This window comes from Macaca fascicularis, chromosome 8, assembly GCF_037993035.2.
Source record: "Macaca fascicularis isolate 582-1 chromosome 8, T2T-MFA8v1.1".
NCBI lineage: Eukaryota > Metazoa > Chordata > Mammalia > Primates > Cercopithecidae > Macaca > Macaca fascicularis.
The window spans coordinates 68,745,457-68,769,541 of NC_088382.1; the positions used below are offsets into that span (position 1 = coordinate 68,745,457).

Here is a 24,085-nt window from a genome sequence, read left to right on the forward strand (position 1 = left end):
GCAACTTGGCTAAAGTTGCATGTGGAGGAAGTAAGAGAAACAGGAGGAAGCAGAAGGCCGGCTCCAGAGTTGGAGCTCCTAAGACCTGCACATGAATGAACCCAGCCAGTTCATTGAATAACTTGTTAAGTTTTGTTCATGTTGTATGAATTGATGGTTTAATTAAATGTTTTAAATCATGGAATTATATTATTTTGGACCGACAGATTTTCATTAAAAGACGATAAGACACTTAAATCAACTTTTAAGGTTTCTTTCCATTAAAAATATACTTTGCAGTCTTATTTAATGAACAAAACACCAGTCCAGTGAGAGTCAATGAATAGTTTTTTTGGATGACTCAGCTAAAGGGGAGAATGGTGGAATGATCTGTTTGATGATCTAATCTCAATTGCTAGGGACATGATGGTTTTAACTTCCTGAGCTTTGAAATTCACCCAACTCAAAGTTTCATTGCCAGACACGTCATTATCAGTCATTGTCATGGCAGCGCACCGAAATGGCAAATGTATCCATCTGTCTTCTTTCTCCTCCTCCCTATGCCTATGACAGGGAGTCCTAGAGGATCACAGCACCTGCCGAGCCCAGATGTGGTCAGGATCCATTCTGTCATAGCCCAGGGAGCAGCCATCACAAAAATTCTCCGTGAGAAAAAAACTTTTCTGTTGTTCTCTAGCACTTGGGGGCTGTAGGAGGGGAGTTCGAGGTGCAGCTCTGTGTTTGTAGAACATTTATAATGGGTGTTTTTTTTTTCAATACCTCTGAACAGTCCTAGTTTCCTCTTAAACTTTCAAATCAGGGTTGTGGTGTTAAGAAAAGGAGATTTTAGGAAAAGGGCTATTCTGTCTCCTTTTCTTGGGTCCTTCTTAAGTAATTGGACAGTTAAAATGAAAATACAAGCTCATTTAAATTGATAAGAGCTTACTTAACATGTTGGTCTTCTTACTAATAAGTTTGTAATATTAAAGGATCTTTCTTTCCCCATTCAGATTTTATAAACATTTATGTGACAGACATGTGTTAGGTGAGTTTAGAATCATTGTCTCTTGGAAACACACTAATTGCAATGTTGGTTACTTCAGAGACCTCCACAGGCTAAAGGGAGCAGTTATTTAGGGACAAATTTTTGGCAAACCTTGTATAACAGCTCATCCAAGTCCCCTTTACTTATGAGTAGAAATGAACCTGTGACTTACAACTAAATAGAAATAAGTGTTCTCAGCAGGGAAGAGTCATTACCAATTTAATGAACCAGATTTCTGTTTATAGCTCTGTGAAGGATCATAATGTGTAAATTTAAATAAAACACCATGACTTTCCTTTTAAGTGTTAATATGTGAAATATTGACTTAGTCTATTCCTAACTTAAAAAGTAAATACAAAATTCAAACGTGTCTATCAAGTTCACTGACAGGCAATGCAGTTAGAGACCCCAATAGAAATGCAGACAGGTCTCTAAACAATAGCATTGCAGGATCTAGGGGTCACATTATTGGTCTGTTGTGCTCTCCATCTGTTATTGGGCTGATGACTTTAATTAGCAATGTGCATTTAAACATACGTTCATATAAATACTTGAATATGCCGTTTCTTTTTTTAAAAAAGAAATTTTATTATAGGTTCTAGGGTACATGTGAAGGTTTGTTACATAGGTAAACTCATGTCATGAGGGTTTGTTGTACAGATTATTTCATCACCCGGGTATTAGATTCAGTACCCAATAGTTATCTTTTCTGCTCCTCTCCCTCCTCCACCCTCCAACCTCAGGTAGACCCCAGTGTCTATTGTTTCCTTCTTTGTGTTAAAGTGTTCTCATCATTTAGATCCTGCTTACAAGTGAGAATACATAGTATTTGATTTACTGTTCCTGTGTTAGTTTGCTAAGAATAATAGCCTCCAGCTCCATCTATGTTCCTGCAAAAGACATAATCCTATTGTTTTTTTATGACTGCGTAGTATTCCATAATGTATATGTACCACATTTTCTTTATCCAATCTGTCATTGATGGGCATTTAAACTGATTCCATATCTTTGCTATTGTGAACAGAGATGCAATGAACATTTGCATGAATATTGCTTTATGGTAGAATGATTTATATTTCTCTGGGTAGACACCCATTAATGGGATTACTGGATTGAATGGTAGTTCTGTTTTTAGCTCTTTGAGGAATACTGCTTTCCACAATTGTTGAACTAATAATTCACCAGCAGTGTATAAGTGTTCCCTTCTCTTTGCAATCTTGCCAGCATCTATCATTTTTTGACTTTTCAATAATAGCCATTCTGACTCATGTGAGATGGTATCTCATTGTAGTTTTGATCTACACTTCTCTAATGATCAATAATATTGAGCTTTTTCCATATGTTTGTTGGCTGCAAATATGTCTTCTTTTGAAAAATGTCTGCTCATGTTCTTTGTCACTTTTTAATAGGGTTGTTTGTTTTATCTTGTAAATTTGTTTAAGGTCCTTACAGATGCTGGATGTTAGACCTTTGTCAAATGCATAGTTTTCAAATATTTTCTCCCATTCTGTAGGTTGTCTGTTTACTCTGTTGATAGTTTCTTTTGCTCTGCAGAAGCTCTTAAGTTTAATTGGATCCCATTTGTCAATTTTTGCTTTTGTTGGATTGTTTTGGTGTCTCTGTCATGAAATCTTTGCCTGTTCTTATGTCCAGGATGGTATTACCTATGTTTTCTTCTAGGCTTTTTATAGTTTTGGGTTTTACATTTAAGTCTTTAATCCATCTTGAGTTGGTTTTGCATATGATGTAAGGAAAGGGTCCAGCTTTAATCTTCTGCATATGGCTAGCCAGTTGTCTCATCACCATTCGCTGAATAGGAAACCTTTTCCCCATTGCTTGTTTTTGTCAGCTTTGTTGGAGATCGGATGGTTGTAAGTGTGCAGCCTTATTTCTGGGCTCTCTATTCTGTTCCATTGGTCTATGTGCCTGTTTTTGTACCAGTACCATGCTGTTTTGGTTACTATAGCCCTGCAGTACAGTTAGAAGTTGGGAACAAGTTCCTTTAAACCGTAAACCAAAAACAATGAAAAAAAACATGCCTTGAGATTTATCACAAAGTCTCTTTCCATGGTTCCTTTTGTGGACTCTGGCTCCATCAATCCTCCTTATTTACATCATTGCCATTTTCCATTCACTGTAAATTCCCAGTTTGCAAACATGGGGATAGGTCTGCTCTATTCACTGATGTCTTCTCAGGGCCTAGAACCATTCTTGGTCCATATTTGGAGCTCAAGAAATATTTGTTGAATAAATGAATGAGTGAATTTTTGGAAACTATTACAATTGAACAAAAGCTCTTGTATTAGGACTTCTTTACTATAATTAAGTTCCTGAATAACCAGTTGGTTTAATATTTTTAATTAGTAAATTCAGTTGTCTAATCTTGTTAGGGGTTCCACTTTAGGTAAAATAAGCCAGTGCTGTCTTCAAACTGTGGTATAAGTATTTCTGGGGATAGACAAAGATTTTTCAGGTGGTTCACAGACAAAAACACTTAAAGGAAATCAACATTCAGATCTTCAATTTCCACCTGTACTCTTTCCTAAAGTATATTTGACTGAGAACACACAGGCAAACCACCTCCACTGTCATTATCATGTTTCTTACACTTTACAAAAGAAAGGCACGTCTCTCACCCAGCCTGGTTCTCATTATGGTGTGTTGCCTGGAGTGTAGAAACTCAGGTGACTGTAAAACCTACAATCGAACAAGGGCATTCTTGAGAGTGAAAGTAGGCTCTATGAATCTTTAACTTGGGGCCAGCCACAGTGGCTCACACTTAATCCCAACACTGTGGGAGGCCAATGTGAGAGGATCACTTGAGCCCAGGAGTTCGAGACCAGCCTGGGCAACACAGGGAGACCCTATGTTTTCAAATAGTAAAAAGAAATTAGCTGAGTGTGGTGGCACGTTCCTGCAGTCCCAGCTACACGAGAGGCTGAGGCAGGAGAATTACCTGAGGTTCCAGTGAGCCATGATCGCACTATGACTTTCCAGTCTGGGTGGCAGAATGAGATCCTGTCTCAATAAACAAATAAATAAAATAGTTAACTTGCGACAATATAATCTTCACAAAGGTGTATTCAGATAACACTATCACCATTCTCCTCTCCCCTTCTGAGTATACTGGGTTTAAAAAGATGGCTCTAAGTGAAAGAGTAGCAGGTAAATTAATAATCACTTGCTAAAGTGGTAAAATTTAAAAAGTATTCTTCCCAGAAATTGATTAAGTAAATAAATGCAATGAGCCAGTGATTTCTAAAACTTTGTTTTAAAAGGTCTTATTGAATTGTCAGCTGATGGATCAAAAGACATAAAAAATGTTTATAGCAGCATTATTCATAATAGCCCAAGAATTATTACCCAAAATCTCCATCAAAAGTTGCATGCTATATCCATACAATGGAATCTTACACAGCAATGATAAAGAAGTTGTTGCTGCATATAATGGGGTTGACTTTCACAGTTATAATTTTAGCAAGACCATACTTTTTGATTTCATTTTTATGAAGTTCATCCACAGACAAAACTGATTCGTGGTGTTAGATATTAAAACAATAGGATAATGATTATTTTGGGATGGGTTTTAGACTAGGAGGGGGCACAAAGGAGACATCAGGAGAGATGGAAATGTGTTCCAGATCTTGATCTGGGTAGTGGTTACATGGGTCAATCTATATTTAAATCTTCATCTAGTTTAACATTTGTCAACTTTATGTAAGGTATGCATTAATAAGAAAGAAAAACAAACTGATTTATTTCATCAATAAAGGTTTACTAATGCACAAGGCTGGAGTTGGTGATGTAATAATGAACACAATCTCAAGAAGCTTATAGATAGGAAAACCGTCTCTACAAACCATATCTATCTGTTTTGGCAAAATTATTAACACCCACTTGCATCCCCCCCCCCAAGATACCCTGGGTTTTGTGATAAATTACAAGATTGCTCCATGTTACAGTTTATCTATTGCTTTGTAGCAAATAATCTTCAATGCTTAATGGCTTTAAAATAAAAATTTTAACATAGCTCACAATATTATGGGTGAGGAATTCATGCAGGGCTCAGCTGGGCAATTCTTTTTGGTTCTAGTGACCTTGCATGCAGTCACTTGGAGGCCCTCAACTGGCAGATGGGCTGGTCTGGAGGGTTCAAGATGGTCCACTAACGATCTCTGGAACTTTACTGGGGATAGTTGGAAGACAGGGTTCATCTGGGACTGTTGACTGGAGTACCTCCATGTGGCCTCTCCACAGTGGACGTCTCAGGGTAATTAGATGACCCTCTAATGAGGTGGCTGGCCTGGTGGAAGCTGCATGACTCTTATGACCAAAACTTGGAAGGCACCTAGTGTCTCTTTCACTTCATTCTATTGATTGAAGCAGTCACAGCCTGCTATGTTCAAGAGGAGGGAACGTAAACCCCATTGCCAAGTTGGAGGGATGTAAAAAAATCTGCAGCCATTTGTAAAAAACCTCAATGTCCCACTTGGATCAATTCCAAGCAGACATTTTACACATCTATGTTCTCAATATCTTTTGCATCCTTCTCCTGTCTATCCTTAGTATAACTTCATTAGCTTGGATTCTCACAATTTTTCATTTGTACTGTTAGTGAATACTCTTAATTGATCCCTTGTTCTAGTTTCTCTCTTCTTTATTTCGTCTTATTCATGGTTACCTAATGGTCAGCTTTAAAAATCTGTTAAACTTTTGCTAAAAAAATTTTGAAACAAATCCCTCTTTGTGTACGAATTAGAACCCAAACTCCTTTGCCTGACATTTAAAGCTCTTTATGACTTGATTCTAGCCTATTTTTTCAAACTGATCTTTCATTTCCCCTTTTGTGAACTTTAACATTCAGCCAAATACTCATTCTTTATGTTGCCTCTATAGGACTCACACTTCACAGCCTCAGTGCATTAACTCACGTGGTATCTTCTCTCTGAAGTGAACCTACTCACTGGATATACGTAGGTACAGCCCAAATCTAATGGTTCTGCAAGGTCCTGCTGAAATGCCTCCTCCAGGATGCTCACTCATTCGCTCAACAAACATTTATTTCAGGTCTTATTCATCAGCCTCTTTTCTAGGCCTTGGAAGCACAGAGGAGAAAAGGCAGACAAGGTCCTCAGCCTCAGAAGATTTACAAGTCTCTATTGGGAACTTGTAAACTTGTCCTTTGATCGCTCATAAAAATCCATTGATTCCTTTCTTGTGCTCATTTTAGAGGTAGTGTAAGTAGAGTAACTAAACATTAAGATCCTGAAACTGTGGCCTTGAAAAAGTTTCGGACCGGCCGGGCGCGGTGGCTCAAGCCTGTAATCCCAGCACTTTGGGAGGCCGAGACGGGTGGATCACGAGGTCGGGAGATCGAGACCATCCTGGCTAACACGGTGAAACCCCGTCTCTACTAAAAAGTACAAAAAACTAGCCGGGCGAGGTGGCGGGCGCCTGTAGTCCCAGCTACTCGGGAGGCTGAGCCAGGAGAATGGCGTAAACCCGGGAGGCGGAGCTTGCAGTGAGCTGAGATCCGGCCACTGCACTCCAGCCTGGGCGACAGAGTGAGACTCTGTCTCAAAAAAAAAAAAAGAAAAAGTTTCGGACCTTCTTTAGACCTCAGTTTTCCTTTCTGTGAAGTGGGCTATTAATAGTACCTATGACACAGTTGCCGAGAAGTTCAAACACATTATTAAATACAAAACACTTAGAATACAGTTTGGTAAACAGTAAGCACTAAATAAGCTTTAGTAATTATTATAATTGCCACTGTCATTTTCGGTTGTATATTCCCCCACATTAGATTTATACACTTTTTTGAGGCCAGGTAAGATAGCTTACAGTTATGGTGTTTTGGGGTTAGTGTGAACTTTTAAGTCAGATAGAGCTGTTTGAGTCCAGCTCAGCAACTCATTAACTGTAGGACCTTGGCCAGGTTACCTTTCTGTACCTTACTTTTTACATATTTAAATTCTGCATAACAATACCTAACAGAGTTGTCACAGGGATTTAACAAGGTCATATTTGTACATGGCCTAATTTAGTGTCAGATATGTAGTATGTTCCCCCCAAACGATGATGACGGTGATAATGATGATGATGATGAGCACAGACAATGATAAAATTATCATTCTGACATTTTCTAGAATCCCCTCTACTTATTATGGTACATAATTTAGTGAATATCCTTTTAGATGTTCTAATGCTACTATAAAAGCAATGTTCCCTAATTAGGATTATACCGTGTTTAATTAATCTCCTTTTATTACTTTCTGAAAATAGTAGATGTCTTTAAATTTCAACCCACAGAGATATGCCTCATCTTTTAAAATGATTACATGGTGCTTCTTTCTATATGCGTACCATAATTTAATTAACCAGTCTCTTACAAATGTATACTCAAGTGTTTACAAGTTTTTCTATTATAGCATGGTATCATGCTATAATTAAATCAATTGCATAAAGATACATGTTTCTATGCCTATCTTATTATTTCTTTAAGATAAGCAGTTAGAAGTAAAATTGCTTTACAAAGCAAATGTACGTCAAGATTTTTATGCATCCTGATAAATTGCTCTTCTGGCTCGTTGTAACAATTATTACTCTCTCTGCTGTGGTCTGAATGTTTGTGTTCCCCCAAAATTCATATGTCGAAACCTAACTACCAGTGTGATGTTATTAGCAGGTAGGGCTTTTGGGGTGTGATTAAATCATGAGGACTCTGCCCTCATGAATGGGATTTGTGCCCTTATAAAATAGTTCCAAGGGAGTCTGTTTGCCTCTTTCACCATGTGAAGGCACAATGAGAAGATGCCATCTACGAGCCAGGAAACAGACCCTCACCAGACACCAAATTGGCTGGCACTTTGGATCTTGGATTTTCCAGCCTCCAGGACTGTAAGGAATACATTTTTGTTGTTTTGGTTTATGGTATTTTGTTATAGTAGCCTGACTGAACCAAGACATCACCAGTGGGGACCATCCAAGTATTTAGACACCGTTACTAAATAAACACTAGGCTTTGGTCAATTTCTGCACATCTTTGTCATGATTTATTCCCTTCATCTCTTTTTTTAAACCTATCAATATATTCATACCAACACAGGCTCTTTAATGTATGTCTTTTTATTTCCTCTAGACTACAGGCTTCTTGAGAAAAACAATCTTCATTCATTTTGGTAGTTTCCACTAATCAGTGATACATTTCCCTGCAATCTGGAGCAAATACATATCTTTCCTCAGCAATTATTTGCAACATTAAAGTAGATCAAGGCCTTGAGCAAAGTCACCTATTTGTTCATTAAAGGGTTGTTGGGGTGGGAGATGGTTTCAAGTGATTGGAAATTAAAATTTATTTTTAGAATTTCCTTTTATTTCAAACATAACTCCTTTTTCTCCCTGTTGGTATTTCCCTGTTGGTATAATAGATCTAGAGTACCTGAGTGCTGTATTGTGGGTAAAGAAAGGAAGGATAGAAAGGGGATGAGAGGAGGTCTGAGCGGCTGCCAGGCAGGCTCAGAAGGGCTCCCATTTGGTTCCACTTTCCCCCACCAGACAAAAGTGAAAGCAGTCTGGTCAGTTTGTTAGAAAAGACTCGGCAAGGGTGGTTGTTCCAATAAGAAAATCATCTGGGGCAAAAGTGAGAGAAGGTGACTGGCGATTACTATTAAAAAGTTCGGAGGAAAATGAGGTGCAGGTAAAATACTTTCTTACATGCTGCTTTTAAACAATGGGAATCAAGAAAACAGTGTATAAAATAATAAAAGAGCTAGAGAGGTTTCCATATGAGAAGAATGAAAAGTTTTTTTTAAAAAAAACCCCACCATATTCTAAACCCACCACTTTAAATGAGCTCGGATCTCAATATCCCAAAGAATTACATCCTAGGTAATAATATGGCACTTAACATTTATACAGTGTGGAGTTGCAAATAGGAGGCCCCTGGGCTGCACTCAGTCTCCAAATATGTTTTGTTTGGCCCACACAGCATTGGCCAGATAGTGTTTGTAAAAATTTTTAGTAGTTACCCAGATTTAAAATTAGAAACAGGCTGGCTATTCACCAAACTGTTTCACTTCATCCCAGGCACACAGCTAGATTGCATTTCTCAGCCTCCACTGCACCACGTGAAATGTGAATGAAAGTGATGGGCACTTCCTCCAGGTCTGGCCCATACAAACCGACCATAAGCAGCCCTCGCAGCTCTTTGCCCTTTTGTTTCCCTGAATGACAGTGTGGAGGAGAGTCTCCTTACCCGCTCTTTCCTCCTCTTTCCCTGCACCAACCCAAAACAAGATAGGGTGAGCAAGAAGTAATTGTCTGTGATGTTTGAGCCATTGTCTATGTTGGCATTCATCAGACAAATAGTTAGCAGACGCTACCCAATATACTCTGTAGCCAGGTTCACACAACCTCTAGTATGGCGAGATCCATTCCCTGTTATCTCTTATACCCCTGAGGTATTACCCAGTTGTGTTTCCTGGTAGACTCCCTTAAGTATGATTAGAATTTGAGACTTTTTATATTGTGCTTTAGAGTTTACTAGGCATGCCCACATTCACATTCATTATCCCTTAAACCTTTTAACAACTCTGCATTTTCGGCACAGGATACCCCCATTCATTCTTCAGTAAGTTTGGGTTCATGTGAGTAAAAAGTTATTGAGTTCCTGCCACAGACCAGGCACTGTGCTGGGCCCAGGGGATACAAAAATGAGACATGGGGAAATGGAAACTTAAAAATGTTTTGATTCATATCATTACACATTTGCCAAGTTACAGACTGCTAACAGAAATGACAGGGGTGATATCATGTATCTCTACCAAGAGCAATCTCTGAGAAGTAGCGGTGGTCTGGAATAACGCTAGAAGATAAGACATGGTCAAAAGTTTGGACGTTTCAAAAGGAAAATAATGTGACTTCTCGAAACTAGAAACTAGTATATTTAATGTTGATACCATGAAAAAGCCTAGAAATAATCACTTAACAAAGGTTTTGTGACCACATAGAAAAGAAGAAATCATTCCTGGAAGTCAGGATTGGTTCATGAAGAGGAAACTTCACTAAACTTAATTTATCCCCTTTTTGGGTGGGGTTATTATTCTGCAAGCTATGGAAGATGTTACAAAGATGGTTGCGTTAGCTTGCTTGGGCTGTGTGTTAGGCCGTTCTTGCATTGCTATAAAGAAATACCGGAGGCTGGGTAATTTATAAAGAAAAGAGGCTTATTTGGCTCACGGTTCCACAGGCTGTACCAGCATGGCACTGACATGTGCTCAATTTCTGAAGAGGTATCAGGAAGCTTTTGTTCATGGCAGAAGGCAAAGCAGGAGCAGGCCCATTGCTCACACAAGGAGAGCAGGAGCAACAGAGAGGTGGAGTGGGGTTGGGGGAAGTGCCACATATTTAAACAACCAGGTCTAGTGAGCGCTGGTTTACTATCGCAAGGACAGCACCAAGACAGGAGAGACCCACCCCAACGAGCCAAATCCTTCCCACCAAGCCCCACCTCCAACAGTGGGAATTACAATTCAACAAGATTTGGTGGGGACAAATATTCAAATTCTATCGGGCTGCCACAACAAAATACTATAGACTGGCTGGTCAACAATTTATTTTCTCACAGTTCTGGAGGCTGTTAAGTCCAAGAGCAATGTGCCAGCATGGTCATTTTCTGGTGAGGTCTCTCTTCCTGGCTTGCAGATGGCTGCATTCTCACAGTGTGCTCACGTGGCCCTTCCTTGGTGCCTGAGTGTGGAGAGAGCGGGTAGGAGAAGAGAGAGAGGGATACTTCTTTTCCTGTTTTCATAAGGTCACTGATCCTGTTGGATTAGGAGTCCACCTTCATGACTTTATTTAACCTTAATTGTTGAAGGCCCCATCTCCAAACACAGTCACACTAGGGGTTAGTGCCTCAGCGTATGAACTCGAGGTGGGGCGGATGGCACAATTCAGTCCATAGAGATATTGAGTCTTGCTTTTAACATAGCATCTGACAAGAATATTTTTATGATATCACTACAGACCAATTGAATACATATCCTAGAAAATGGCAAATTTAGATGGATGTAGATTAATGGGTAATTGTCAAACATGAGAAAGGTCATTGGTAGCCTGTCCTAGGTTAACACTTTCATTAAGAACATAGTTATAAACAGAAAATATGCTTGTGGAGTGTGCAGCTCATATACTGGATGATAAAATCAAGATTCAAAATGAAACCTAGGGACTAGATTTATGGATTCAACTAATGAAATGTCATTCAGCCAGATAAATGTACAATACTTTACTGAAGATGAAGACATTATATAAGATAGGAGGAAAGTTGAGAAAAAGTCCTGGGGGAAATGAGTCACAGCAACCCAGGCTGTGTTCTTAAAAGTCTAAATCTAGGTTGAGGTGATAGTCCCATGTTGTATCCGGTTCTGGGAGACATATGTAAAAAGGAGGCCATGGATAAAGTGGAAAGGATTCAGGAGGATGACCAAGAGGGCCCAGCACCTGGTGCAACTCAGTTGCTATTGCTCTATGTGGTGCTGGCTCAGGGATCTGGAGAGAGTTAACTTAGCGGTATGAAGCCTTGTGGGGAATACGATACTATCTTCAAATATAAGGAAAGTTGTCATGAACTGCTTTTGATTCTATCTGGGTGGGATTATAAAATAGTTTTGTTTTCTTCTTTTCCTTTAATTAAAAAAATCTACCCTATTTAGACCTGCATACACTACCACTAAACACTGTTTCAAGCACCTCACAAATGCTGCCTCTCTCATTTCTTAGAACAATCTGGTGAGAAATAGTATGTCCCCATATTATTGATGGGAAAACTGAGGGCCAAGGAGGGTAATTGTCTTTTCTGAGGTCACACAGCTAGTAGGTGAAGGAAGTAGGTTTGAGTCCAGCTCTGTGAGGCTGTAGAGCCCATGCTCTTGACCCCTGTTCTTTCCATATGTTCTGTAATAAACAAAAACATTACGTGGATATCCAGGAAAAACATTTTAAGATGAAAACAAACAGACAAAGAGGCAGAGGAAGGACCATGGATAGAGGTTAATGCAGTTAGATTTAGATCTATTTCTGGAAGAACTGCTTAACGGTGACAATTTCCATGAGTGGAGGGGGTCGCCTTGCTGGCTCTGGGTGAGGATCTGCAGAGGCCGTGGAGGTGAGGGAGGACCTGGGAATCTCTGGGTGAGGATCTGCTGAGGCCGTGGAGGTGAGGGAGGACTTGGGAGGCTCTGGGGGAGAATCTGCAGAGGCCGTGGAGGTGAAGGAGCACCTGAGAGGCTCTGGGGGAGGAGCTGCAGAGGCCACAGAGGTGAAGGATCACCTGCGAGATTCTAAGGGAGGATCTGCAGAGGCTACGGAGGTGAGGGAGCACCTGGGAGTTTCTGGGAGAGGATCTGCAGAGGCCATGGAGGTGAGGGAGCACCTAGGAGACTCTTGAGGAGGAGCTGCAGAGGCTGTGGAGGTGAGGGAGCACCTGGGAGTTTCTGGAGGAGGAGCTGCAGAGGCTGTGGAGGTGAGGGAGCACTAGATTATCCAATCTGAATATGCTCTGTGCTCTGTACTGTGTCTAATGGATCTCTTCATTTCTTCAACCAGCACATGATTGTTGAGCACTCAGTAAGCCTCAGACAATGATCCAGGCTTCAGGGACACTGGTGAACAAGTGACTGCTCTCATGAAGTGTATATTCTAGTCTGAGGGGACAGATAAATAAAGGCACATGTAATATGCAGGGTGATAATAAGTGCTCTATGAAGGAGGAGTGAACAAGACAAAGGGATAGGGAAGGATGTTGGATGGGAGAGGAACAGAGCTGTTACATGCAAATGCTGAGTGAGACCTCGTGGATAATTCCTCTAAAGTATAAATCATACCAAGCCATTCTTTAGTAGGTCCCTCAGTGATTTAACATATTAAAATACCTCTAGTGATTTTTCATTTTAAAGTAAAATCCAAAGTACTTAGAATAGACTGTCATGTCCTACCTGATAGGCTCCCACCCCACAACTGCTGCAACCTCATCTTCTACCTTTCCACCCGTGTTCCTTTTGCTTAAGTTACAATGGTTTCCCAGCAGCTCCTACAACACACTGGCACACTCCTGCCATAGGGCCTTTGCACTGGCTCTTCGCACTACCTGAAACCCTCTCACTTAGATATTCACACGGCTCACTCTCACCTGCTTCTGGCCTTTGTCCAAACGACATCTTATCAGAAAGAACCTCTGTCCCTGATCACCCTGAATAAACCAGAGCTTCTTCACCCATTGCTCTCTCTCTCTCCCATGACTCCAAAACGAGCTACATATTCTGAAGGACCCAGTACAAAATAAAATATAAGACACGTGGTTCAAAAAGCAGGGGAAAAATGCTCCTAAAAGTACTAAAATAGGAAGCTTTTTTCTTTTCTTCATGAACTCTTTCTCAATTTGTTGTTTTTTAACTTGCTATTTAATGCTATGCTCTAAAACACAGGATGCTTGTAGACTGAGAGCAGACCTTCAGAAGCACATGGGGGACCCATCCACGGTGGGGGCCTGAAGGAAGGAAAGATGCCTGGCCCAACCTCCTGGGCATGGCACATCAGTCATCTGGCAGTCAGTGGGAAGGAGAACCTGGCAGCCAGAGAGCTGCACGCAGGCACCAAGTTACAGGTGAGCACCACGATGCCCTAGGTACCTAGATTGGGGCGGGAGAGAGGCTTGCCCTCATTGAGTCACCCACTGAATGCACTGTGGTGCTACAAACTCTGGGATGAAGACAGCCCTGGCCACACCCCATCTGAGATGGCACAGAGCATATGCGCCAATTCCTGACCCTTCTCATGCTCTTGTTTAGGTCCCAGCTGGGGCCACAGGGTGGCAGCGACCAAGGGGTGGATGCATGAATGGGTGGTCCGATGGGGCCTGGAGTGCCAGAAGGTTGGGAGCAGGTGGCTGGGAACTTGTCCTGGGTGGCAGGAGGCAGGATGGGGCTGAGGCTCCAAGTCTCCACTCCATGCCCCATTGTCCCATAAGACTTCACTTACAAAACCAGATGCAAAGATGAGATTATGACTATCAGGACACAATAATTACAGGGCATGAAGCCCCAGGTGCACGCCCTTCTGAGTTCGGGGCCCTCTACAACTGCACAGGGCCCAAGCCCTTGAAAAGCCCTCCTGGCCACCCCATGTGACTCTGCCTAGCCACTGTATTATGTATTTATTTGATTTTTAATGTTCTGTCTCCTTCCCCCAGAAGTAAGCTCCACTGAAGCGAGGACTTTTTTCTCTTCCTTATGTGTTTTTAGTGCCCTCAGATAAAAAGGATAAAGAATGGCTTAAACTCTAGAATGTCAATACATGAAACTTGAAAAAATATTGCTTCTCAAACCACCATGGCACATGTATACCTTTGTAACAAACCTACATGTTCTGCACATGTATCCCAGAAGTATTAAAAAAAGAAAAAATATTGCTTCTGATCCAACGAAAGGATACAGGCCTTTACAAGGTAAGTCACAGGATATTGTTGGAACATCCAGCATGAAGGTAGGAAAAGTTAAAAGTATGAATAAACTCAAGGAAGGTTTAGGTAATTTTAGAGAGACCGTATCTATACTACTCAGAGGTTTTTAAGTGAAGTAAGGATGTTTAAGAGACCTTGAACACCAGAGTTTCAAAATAATAGCCCTGAGAGCTCCATGGGCTGTGTGCAGAGGCTCAATCCTGGGCTGCTGGCCCTGGCAGACCAAATGTGGCCTTCTTTTGTGCTCCTTTTCTTATGTTTTACTTCACAGCATGGCTTAGCACCCTAAGCCAGGCACTCTGGGGACATGCAATAGAAATAAATATAAAATGCGAATTCCATTCGTACCAACTTTCAGTATGCAACTGTCAATCAATTCCAAACCCCACTTTCAATCATTTCCTACAGAGATGAACTCATACAGAGCAGGTGGTTTCTAACTGAAGAATTCGACTTCTCTAAGTCAAAGAAGGGTCAGAGTTGCCAAATGAATGCCGTACTCCAGAAGGAAGTGAGCACAGCCTTCTCTTACAGGGAGTAGGGTGGGCCTGATGCTGAAAGACAGGGAGCCTATAGAAGTTTCTTTGGGGTAGGGCAGGGACGCGAGTAAGTCTGAGTCTGCAACAATGAAAATATTCTAAATCTTACTAAACACTGAAATAAAATCAGTTCCTAATATTTACTTTTGGTTGTTGCAATTCCTAAAAGTCTTTAGCCATCGTGGAATAATTAAAACAACATATTAAATGGAGTTAATAAAGATGACCTTTTTTCCCTTTCAATAATTTGTGTTAGTGCTATCATTACAATACATTTTTAAATGGAAGAAAAAGCCCAGCCATCTTTCCCCTATAAAATGCTAGATGTTTTGACTGTAAGAAGATTTATATATCTATCGTAGATTAAAGTAGAAAAGCTTTTTGAAACCTCAGGTTCCAGAGCTCTATTTCTGGGGATTCTAACTTAATTAGTCTAGGTAGGAGCTTGGGAATGTGCAGCTATTATCTCCAGGGTTCCCTGGTGACTGGCTTAGCTCAGAAACTTCTGATCTTGTCCAACTCCTTTATAGACAGAAGAATGAACCTAAGAACCCAGAGAACTCAAAACTTTCATTTCCTCTTTGGATCATTTTTGTAAAGAGACAGGCATTTTGAAGTCACATTTTATTCACCATTTTGTTTGTTTGTTTGCTTTTAGTAGTGGTCAAAAGATGAGAAGAATATATTTTAAAGACCAAAATACAGAGTCGTCTTACGTAAGCACAGATGCTACCAATATGGTTCATCCATCTAATAGATCATTTGTGTGTATCTACTCATGTTGACTCATTGTGTTATTTTCCAAGAAATTAGTTCAACCAAACAGAATAGCGCACAGCTTCCAGCTATCTTAGTGTTGACTTAATTTTGGTGCTTTCATTCAAATTCATTGCCATTTTCTTACTCAGACTTCTCATTTCTACAGCACTTTGCAAAAAATTGGGGGGAGAATTACATGAATGTGAATTAGCAGATATGTGGGAATATTTCATAAATCTTACTTTCCTGAAGCTTCTGTTACTAGATCCTCTTGGTATTTGGCACACTCTATGTGTTAATTTATTAATTTTTCATTTCAATCCAGAAAAGAGTTAAGGAAGTCAATTATTTCACTGATTACTTTTAATGGTGTTCCAAGCAACAGAATCAATTTTTCCCTGGATTCTTAGATTTCATATATCCATTATGTATGTGTGTGTGTGTGTGTGTGCGTGCGTGTGCATGTGTGGGTGTGTTTATATATCTGTTGACTCTAAACGAGGTAATCAATGAAAAGGAGTGTCAGACACCAGGCAAAACACTAAGACTAACTAAGATGATTTTACAGAAAACAAAGAGGAATTGTTCCTTAGAACAGAACAGGGAAACAAAATGCACATTTTAGACAGAATCACCAAGGACACAGTACAAAAAGGAGAAGCAGCTTTAGTATACCAACATATCTGAAAAATGAATTTAGATATAAAATCAAATTTGCCACCTTAGTCCCACTGCAATCATCTGGTCACTCCAGGGATATCCTAGAAACCCTCTGGATAATCACTTGCAAAGTGTGCAGTGTAATTGGTGGTGTATATAAACCATGTTCTACATATGTTCTACACATCTACAGATGTTCTACACATCTTCTCCTTTGGTTTCAGGAGTCTTGGGCTTGTGCCTTTAGGGATGTGTTAGTCAGGGTTCTTCAGAACAACAGAACCAATAGAATGTGTGTGTGAAAAAGAATAAAATATCTAACAATACAGTTAACCAAGAAGGTAGAAGATCTCTGCAATGAGAATAACAAAACACTGCTCAAAAAAAATCAGAGAAGACACACAAAAAATGAAAAAAACATCCATATTCATGGATAGGAAGAATCAATAGCATTGAAAGGGCTATACTGCTCAAAGCAATTTACAGATTCAATGCTATTCCTATTAAACTACCAGTGACATTCCTCACAGAACTAGAAAAAACTATTTTAAAGTTTATATGGAACCCCCCAACAAAAAAAACCCCGAATAGCCAAAGCAATCCTAAGCAAAAAGAACAAAGCCGGAGGCATCACATTACCTGACTTCAAACTATTCTATGAAGCTACAGTAACCAAAACAGCATGGTGCTGGTACAAAAACAGGCGCATAGACCAATGGAACTGAATAAAGAGCCCAGAAATAAGGTAACGCACCTACACCTATCTGATCTCCGACAAAGCTGACAAAAACAAGCAAAGGGGAAAAGACTTCCTATTCAACAAATGGTGCTGGAATAACTGACTAGCCATATGCAGAAGATAAAGGCTGGACCTTTTTCTTACATCATATACAAAAATCATCTCAAGAAGGATTAAAGATTTAAATGTAAAACCCTAAACTATAAAAATCCTGGAAGACAACCCAGGCAATATCATCCTGGACATAGGAATGGACAAACATTTCATAAGAAAGACACCAACGAAAGAAAAAATTGACAAATGGGATCTAATTAAACTAAGAAGCTTCTGTACATCTAAAGAAACTGTCAATAAACAGGCAACCTACAGAATGGGAGAAAATATTTGCAAACTATGCATCTAAGATGTAACATCCAGCATCTATAAGGAACTTAAGCAAATTACAAGAGGAAAAGCAACCCCATTAAAAAGTGGGCAAAGGACATGAAGACACACTTTTCAAAAGAAGACATACATGTGGCCAACAATCTATGAAAAAAAGCTCAATATCACTGATGGTTAGATAAATGCAAATCAAAACCACAATGAGATACCACTCACACCAGTCAGAATGACTATTATTAAAAAGTCAAAAAATAACAGTTGCTGGCAAGGTTGTGGAGAAAAGGGATCACTTATACACTGTTGGTAAATTAGTTCAACCATTATGAAAAGCAGTATGGTGATTTCTCAAAGAGCTAAAAGCAGAACTACCATTCAACCCAATAATACCATTACTGAGTATATATTCAGAGGAATATAAATCATTCTACCGTAAAGATACATGCACGTGAATGTTCACTGCAGCACAAATCACAATAATAACAAACACATGGAATTAACTTAGATGTCTATCAATGACAGATTGAATGAAGAAAATGTGGTACATATATATCGTGGTATACTATGCAGCTATGAAAAAGAACAAGAGCATGTGTTATGTGGGGACATGAGTAGAACTGGAGGCTGCTATCATTAGCAAACTAATGCAGGAACAGAAAACCAAATACTGCAAGTTCACACTTATAAGTGGGAGCTAAATGATGATAACTCATTAACACAAAGAAGAAAACAACAGATACTTGGGTCTACTTAGTAGGAGGGTGGGAGGAGGGAGAGGAACAGAAAAGATAACTATTGGGTACTGGGCTTAATACCTGAGTGATGAAATAATCTGTACAACAAACCCCAGTGACACAAATTAACCTATGTAACAAATTTTTACATGTACCCCAGAACCTAAAATAAAAGTTTTAAAAAAAAGAATGTATGTGTGTGTATACAAGGGTGGGGTATTTATTTTAAGGAACTGGCTCACACAGTTGTGAAGGCTAGCTAACCCAAATACGAATCTACAGGCAGGACAGTGGGCTGGAGACCCAGAGAGGAGTTGATGTTGTAGCCTTGAGTCCAAAGGTGGACTAGGGGAAGATTTCTTCCCTCCTCGGGAGACATCAGTCTTTTCTCATAAAGTCTTCAACGGATTGGATATGGCTCATCCACATTATGGAGAATAGTCTGCTTTACTAAAAGTCTACTGAATTAAATATTAATCACATCAAATACCTTGGCAGCTACATCCAGACTTGTATTTGACCAAAAACTGGGTATCATGGACTAGCCAAGTTAGCACATAAGATTAACCATCATGAGGAGTATAATTTTCCTTCATGATGGACAGTCACCAGGTGAACAGGGAAAGCACTGGTGTCTTCAGGGTTAGCCTTTGTAGAAAATACAGAATCTGACTTTCTGCGCTGTAGGAGAAGGATTTGGGCAAAGGCAATGCCCAGGCTGCCCCCATTCTGATCCTGGGCATGGGTTTGGTATCTCTCTCCCTTTGGGAACTATTGGGGAGAGGGAGAATAAAGCTGACAAGGAGCAGCAGGCCATGAAGGAAGACAGAAGTTCAGAGGGAGGCAGGCCATGAGGAAGTGCATGTTTCCTTGAGTTTTTTACCCACTCAGAAGTAAAAGAATGAGATACCATAGAGCTGGTCCAACATTTGGGAAGTCCTTTCCTAATACTTCCTGTGCCTCTAATGTCTTAGGCCAGGACACTTCTTTTTGAAATGTGGGGCAGCTGCCAACACACCACAGAGTTGAAGTGTCCCATAACTAAAAGGACTTCTTTTTTAAAAAAGTTTCTATTAATACATAACAATTGTACATATTTATTAGGTACATGTGGTATTTTGATACATGTATACAATGTGTAATGAGCAAATCAGGGTGTTCAAGATATTTATCACCTTGATCATTTATCATTTCTTTGTGTTGGGAACATTTCCAATCTTCTCTTCTAGCTATTCTGAAATATACAATATATTGTTATTAACTATAGTCATTCTACTGTGCCAGCAAACATTAGAACTTAGTTCTTCTATCTAACAGTATGTTTGTTCCAATTAACCTACCTCTTTTCATCTCCACCTCCTTCATGCTTCCTGGTCTCTGATAACTATCATTTTACTCTCTACCTCCATGAGATCAACTATTTCAGCTCCCACATATGAGTTAGAACATGTGATATTTGCCTTTCTGCATCTGGCTTATTTCACTTAATGACCTCGAGTTCCATCCATGTTGCTGCAAATGACAGGATTGTACTTTTTTTAATGGCCAAATCGTATGCTAGTGTGTGTGTGTGTGTGTGTGTGTGTGTGTGTGTATGTGTGTATGTGTGTGTTTATATATATGTATATATATGTGTGTATATATATGTGTATATATGTGTGTGTGTGTGTATATGTATACACACACACATATATACATATATATATTCCTCATTTTCTTTATTCATTCATTAATTGATGGACCCTTAGGTTGACTCCATATTGCTGCTATTGGTAGCAGTGCTGCAGTAAACATGGGGGTACAGGTGTGCCTTTGATATTGTGACTTCCTTTCCTTTTGGTATATACCCAGTAGTGGGATTGCTGGATTATATGATAGTTTTAGTTTTAGTTTTAGTTTTTTTGAGAATCTTCCATATGGTTTTCCATTCCCACCAACAGTGTATGATTTCCTTAATCTCTTCATCCTTGCTAGCATTTGTTATTTTGTTGTCCTTTTTATAATAGCCAATGTAACTGAGGTAAGACAATATCTCATTGCGGATTTGATTTGTATTTCCCTGGTGACTACTGACGTTGAGCCTTTTTTTATATACCTGTTGGACATTTGTATGGGTCTTTTTTTTTTTTTTTTTGAGAAATATCTATTCATGGCCTTTGCCTACTTTTCAATGGGATTTTTGTTGTTGTTGTTGTTGAATTGAGTTTCTTGTATATTCTAGATGTTACTCTTCTGTCAGATGCATAGTTTGCAAATATTTTCTCCCATTCTGCAGGTTGTCTCTTCACTCTGTTGAGTTTTTCTTTTGCTGTGCTGAAACTTTTTAGTTTAATATAGTACCATTTTTTTTGTTGCCTGTGCCTTTGAGGTCTTAGCCATAAAATCTTTCCCTAGACCAACGTCCTGAAGTGTTTCCCCCAAGATTTCTTCTAGTAGTTTTACAGTTTTGGGTCTCAGAGTTTAAATTTCTAATACATTCTGAGTTAATTTTCGTGTGTCATGAGGAATAGGGATCTAGTTTCACTCTTCTGCTCATGGATATCCAGTTTCCTCAGCACTATTTATTTAAGAAGGTTACTTTTCTCCAATGTATGTTCTTGGTACCTTGATCAAAAGGGACAAAGTTGAGGACACTGGACATCCAGGAAGAGAAGATAGGTGAATTTTTTAAGCGAACCTTAAGGAACCTCACCACTGTACTAGATCAACCTTCAGATAACTTTACGGCCAGGGCCAGGCACAATTTATGATGAGTCATAAAGAGGATCTGTGATTTTCTTTAATCTTTGATCTGTGTAGTTAGGGGGAAGCAGTTTTAAAACACACACACACACTTTTAGAATTTTTGGTAAACTGTGTTCTTTCCATCATAGGAAATAAGCAGAATTATGAGATAATTCCCATCCTTTAAGATAATGAAATTTTTCTCTATAAGGCCACGGCCTGAACCCAATGCCAAAGCCAAATAAGCCACCAATAATAAGGCTATGAATTGAGTGACAGGTGAACATGATTCTTGCCTTCTCTAATCCAAGGTAGACAAATAGGGAAGTTGGTGAAGGATGAACTAGAAACAAACAAACAAAAACAATCAGTCACTGAAGGAGCAAGCCTGTCCTTCTAGGAGAAGGAGAATTCCCATTTCTGCCTTCTCAAAAGAGTGTCTCCAAAGGGCAGCGAGCATTATCTCCACTGAACTAAGCATTTGCCTCCCATTTGAACTCTGGACTCCAATACCTATCAGTGAGGTGAGGCCAGGGCAGTGGGATTCATATTTTAGAATGGAATTATCATTCTAAGAGTTGTGCAATCACATTAATTGCCTTGAATGGCTTCCTAGATATAAATAGAAAATACGAGTAGCCTAACTTTAACTTCTGTCTAAATTCTCCCAGCTCCACATGGAGTTTTATGTTCTGATATAAACACGATATTATTCGTTTTCATGGTTATTATGGTCTGTAAATCTTTTTAGACCTTTGACTCCTTGATTCCTCATGATCTGGATAAAAGATGGTCTAGAGCAGTATAGAGAAATAAGAAGAGAGCAATGCTTTGGAAAGCAAATGCTTCGAGAATTCCAGAAGGACTGACAGCCAACTGTGTTGAATGCTGCAGAACCACACAGAAGATGATCAGCATCCACTTACCTGTTGTTCAATGACAGCGTATTATATGTGGTGTATGGTGGTGGATGCCAGGAATACAAAGAAAATAGAAAAGATACCTTTTTCATATAACTCAATCTGGTGTGAGACAGAGACATGCAATAGTTTAAGTGCATGAGGTAAGTGGCTTGTTATAATTATGTGCTGTGGTAGAAGTGAAGAAGATGCAAGAAGAACAGGAATAATGAAAGGTTTTGGGGGTAAGGTAATATTGAGCTATGCCTTGATAAGGAATTTCCATGCAGAAAAAGGATGTATGGGCATTACAGACCAATGAAGAACATGAGTAAAGAAGTGAAACTATGAGACTGTGGTGCTCGTGGAAGGATACAGTATGGCTCAATAATATGGATGCACAGGGAAGAAATATCCAGTAGAGCACAGATCACAAAAGGGCCATGTGTATATGCTACATGGAAGAATTTGAATTTCAACTGCAGGGAGTAAAGCACCATGGAAAACATTTTAAACCAGAATGTGAATGGCCAGTTTCCCGTTTTAGAAAGATCTCTTAAGTGATACAAGAAGATGGATCTGAGTAAAGAGATAGCTAGTGTGAATTCCATTTGTCTTCTACAAAGGTCCAAGTGAGACACAATAAAACAATAGCTAAGACAATGATAGTGAAATGGACAGAAGGGATAGATTAAGAATGTCTTTTGAAGGTTGCAAGGGATTTTAGTGACCATTTCATTGTAAGAGATGGAAGACATAAGGGGAGTTGAGAGTGACCACTTTTTGATTTAGATCAATAAGAAGAGAGCAAAGGCAATGTTATTAATTGTGTTGAGGCCTATGAGAAAACCAGTAGACTCAGGTGGACATGATGAGTTCAGTTTTGTATGTAACAAAAATATTACCACTGGATTTCTTGATTGTGAAGTGCATTTGTGATCAGAGAAGAAACTGAGGGAGAGAAAGAAGGAAAGAGTCTGAGAGACACAGAGAAAAGAGAAACAGAGAATGAACGAGAAACTGTGGGAAAGAAGACTGTCTTTCTCTGATTTATTGCCTATTTTCAGCCTTAAGAAATTTAATTCTTAAGACAGTTCCTTCCTTATTGTAACTACCTAATGAATCTTAAATCAAATTGAGAAAGAGGAAAGGTAAAGTGGCAATTTTAAAACCCAATTAGGAAGTGGGCCCAATCCTACCAGAAATACTTGCCTAAAACTTTATACAACTGAAAAGAAATCCAGAGTCACTATGATATAATCCTTTAAGAGTTACTCTAAGGAAATAAGTCACATAAATGCAATTTGGAGATTTAAAAGAATGAACATCTGGCCATTATTTTATCCCAGTGTTAGTATTAAAAATAAAGTGAATAATTTTTTTTGTTGTTTTTAATAAATGAAATGTTGATACAGATACATTCCCTGGAAGCCCACAAAAGCCACTTGTCTTTGACCTGACGTGCTCAGAAATTGGCCTTCATTTGAAGGCAGAAAAACTCAGTTCTCCAAATTCAGACATATTTGTAATTGTTCTTGAAATAATTTCCAGGATTGAGGAAGTCCTCTTGAGGAGCAGATATTCTTAATGAAAGATTTTTGTATCTCTACAAAACTTCTTATCCTCCATAGCAGGGCATTTATCTAAAAAGGAGCATGAGTGCAGAATATAGTAATATGAAAATCAGGCAAAAAAAAAAAAAAAAAAACCCAAAGCACCCATATTAACGAAATTATATTCACACTATGGAAATCCTATAGAAGGTAGGCATATAAAACATCATCTACTATGGTGGAGTTAGACTCTTTTTCATCGAAATTTTCTTAGGGTTCCCTAGGATTAATTTGATTCAATTAATCTCACTAAGATACTACCCTAGAAAGACATGGCTATCCAATTCTTTCATAGGCAAGTAAATGGATTTAGTGAATGCTTTCATTTTCTTATGTTGGGTTAAGCACAGAGAGTCCAGATAGATACTTGAAATGTGGTGCACAGTTTGTAGGTTGTAGAGCCCAGTGTTAAAGGGTAGGACAAAGGTTTATCTGGGTTAAAACAGCAAAAACAACGGTTGGCAGGATTTGTGAGCCATTCTCTCTGCTTGGTCACT

The 24,085-nt window shown here is 39.3% G+C and overlaps 1 long non-coding RNA gene across 1 annotated transcript; it reads left to right on the top strand.

Moving 5' to 3' along the window:
• Positions 1-586: 586 nt before the first annotated feature.
• On the top strand, positions 587-23,555 carry LOC102136136 (uncharacterized). The gene is made up of 4 exons (XR_006700382.2): positions 587-645; positions 13,507-13,685; positions 14,323-14,525; positions 21,828-23,555. It is a non-coding gene; the product is annotated as an uncharacterized lncRNA (long non-coding RNA).
• Positions 23,556-24,085: the final 530 nt, after the last annotated feature.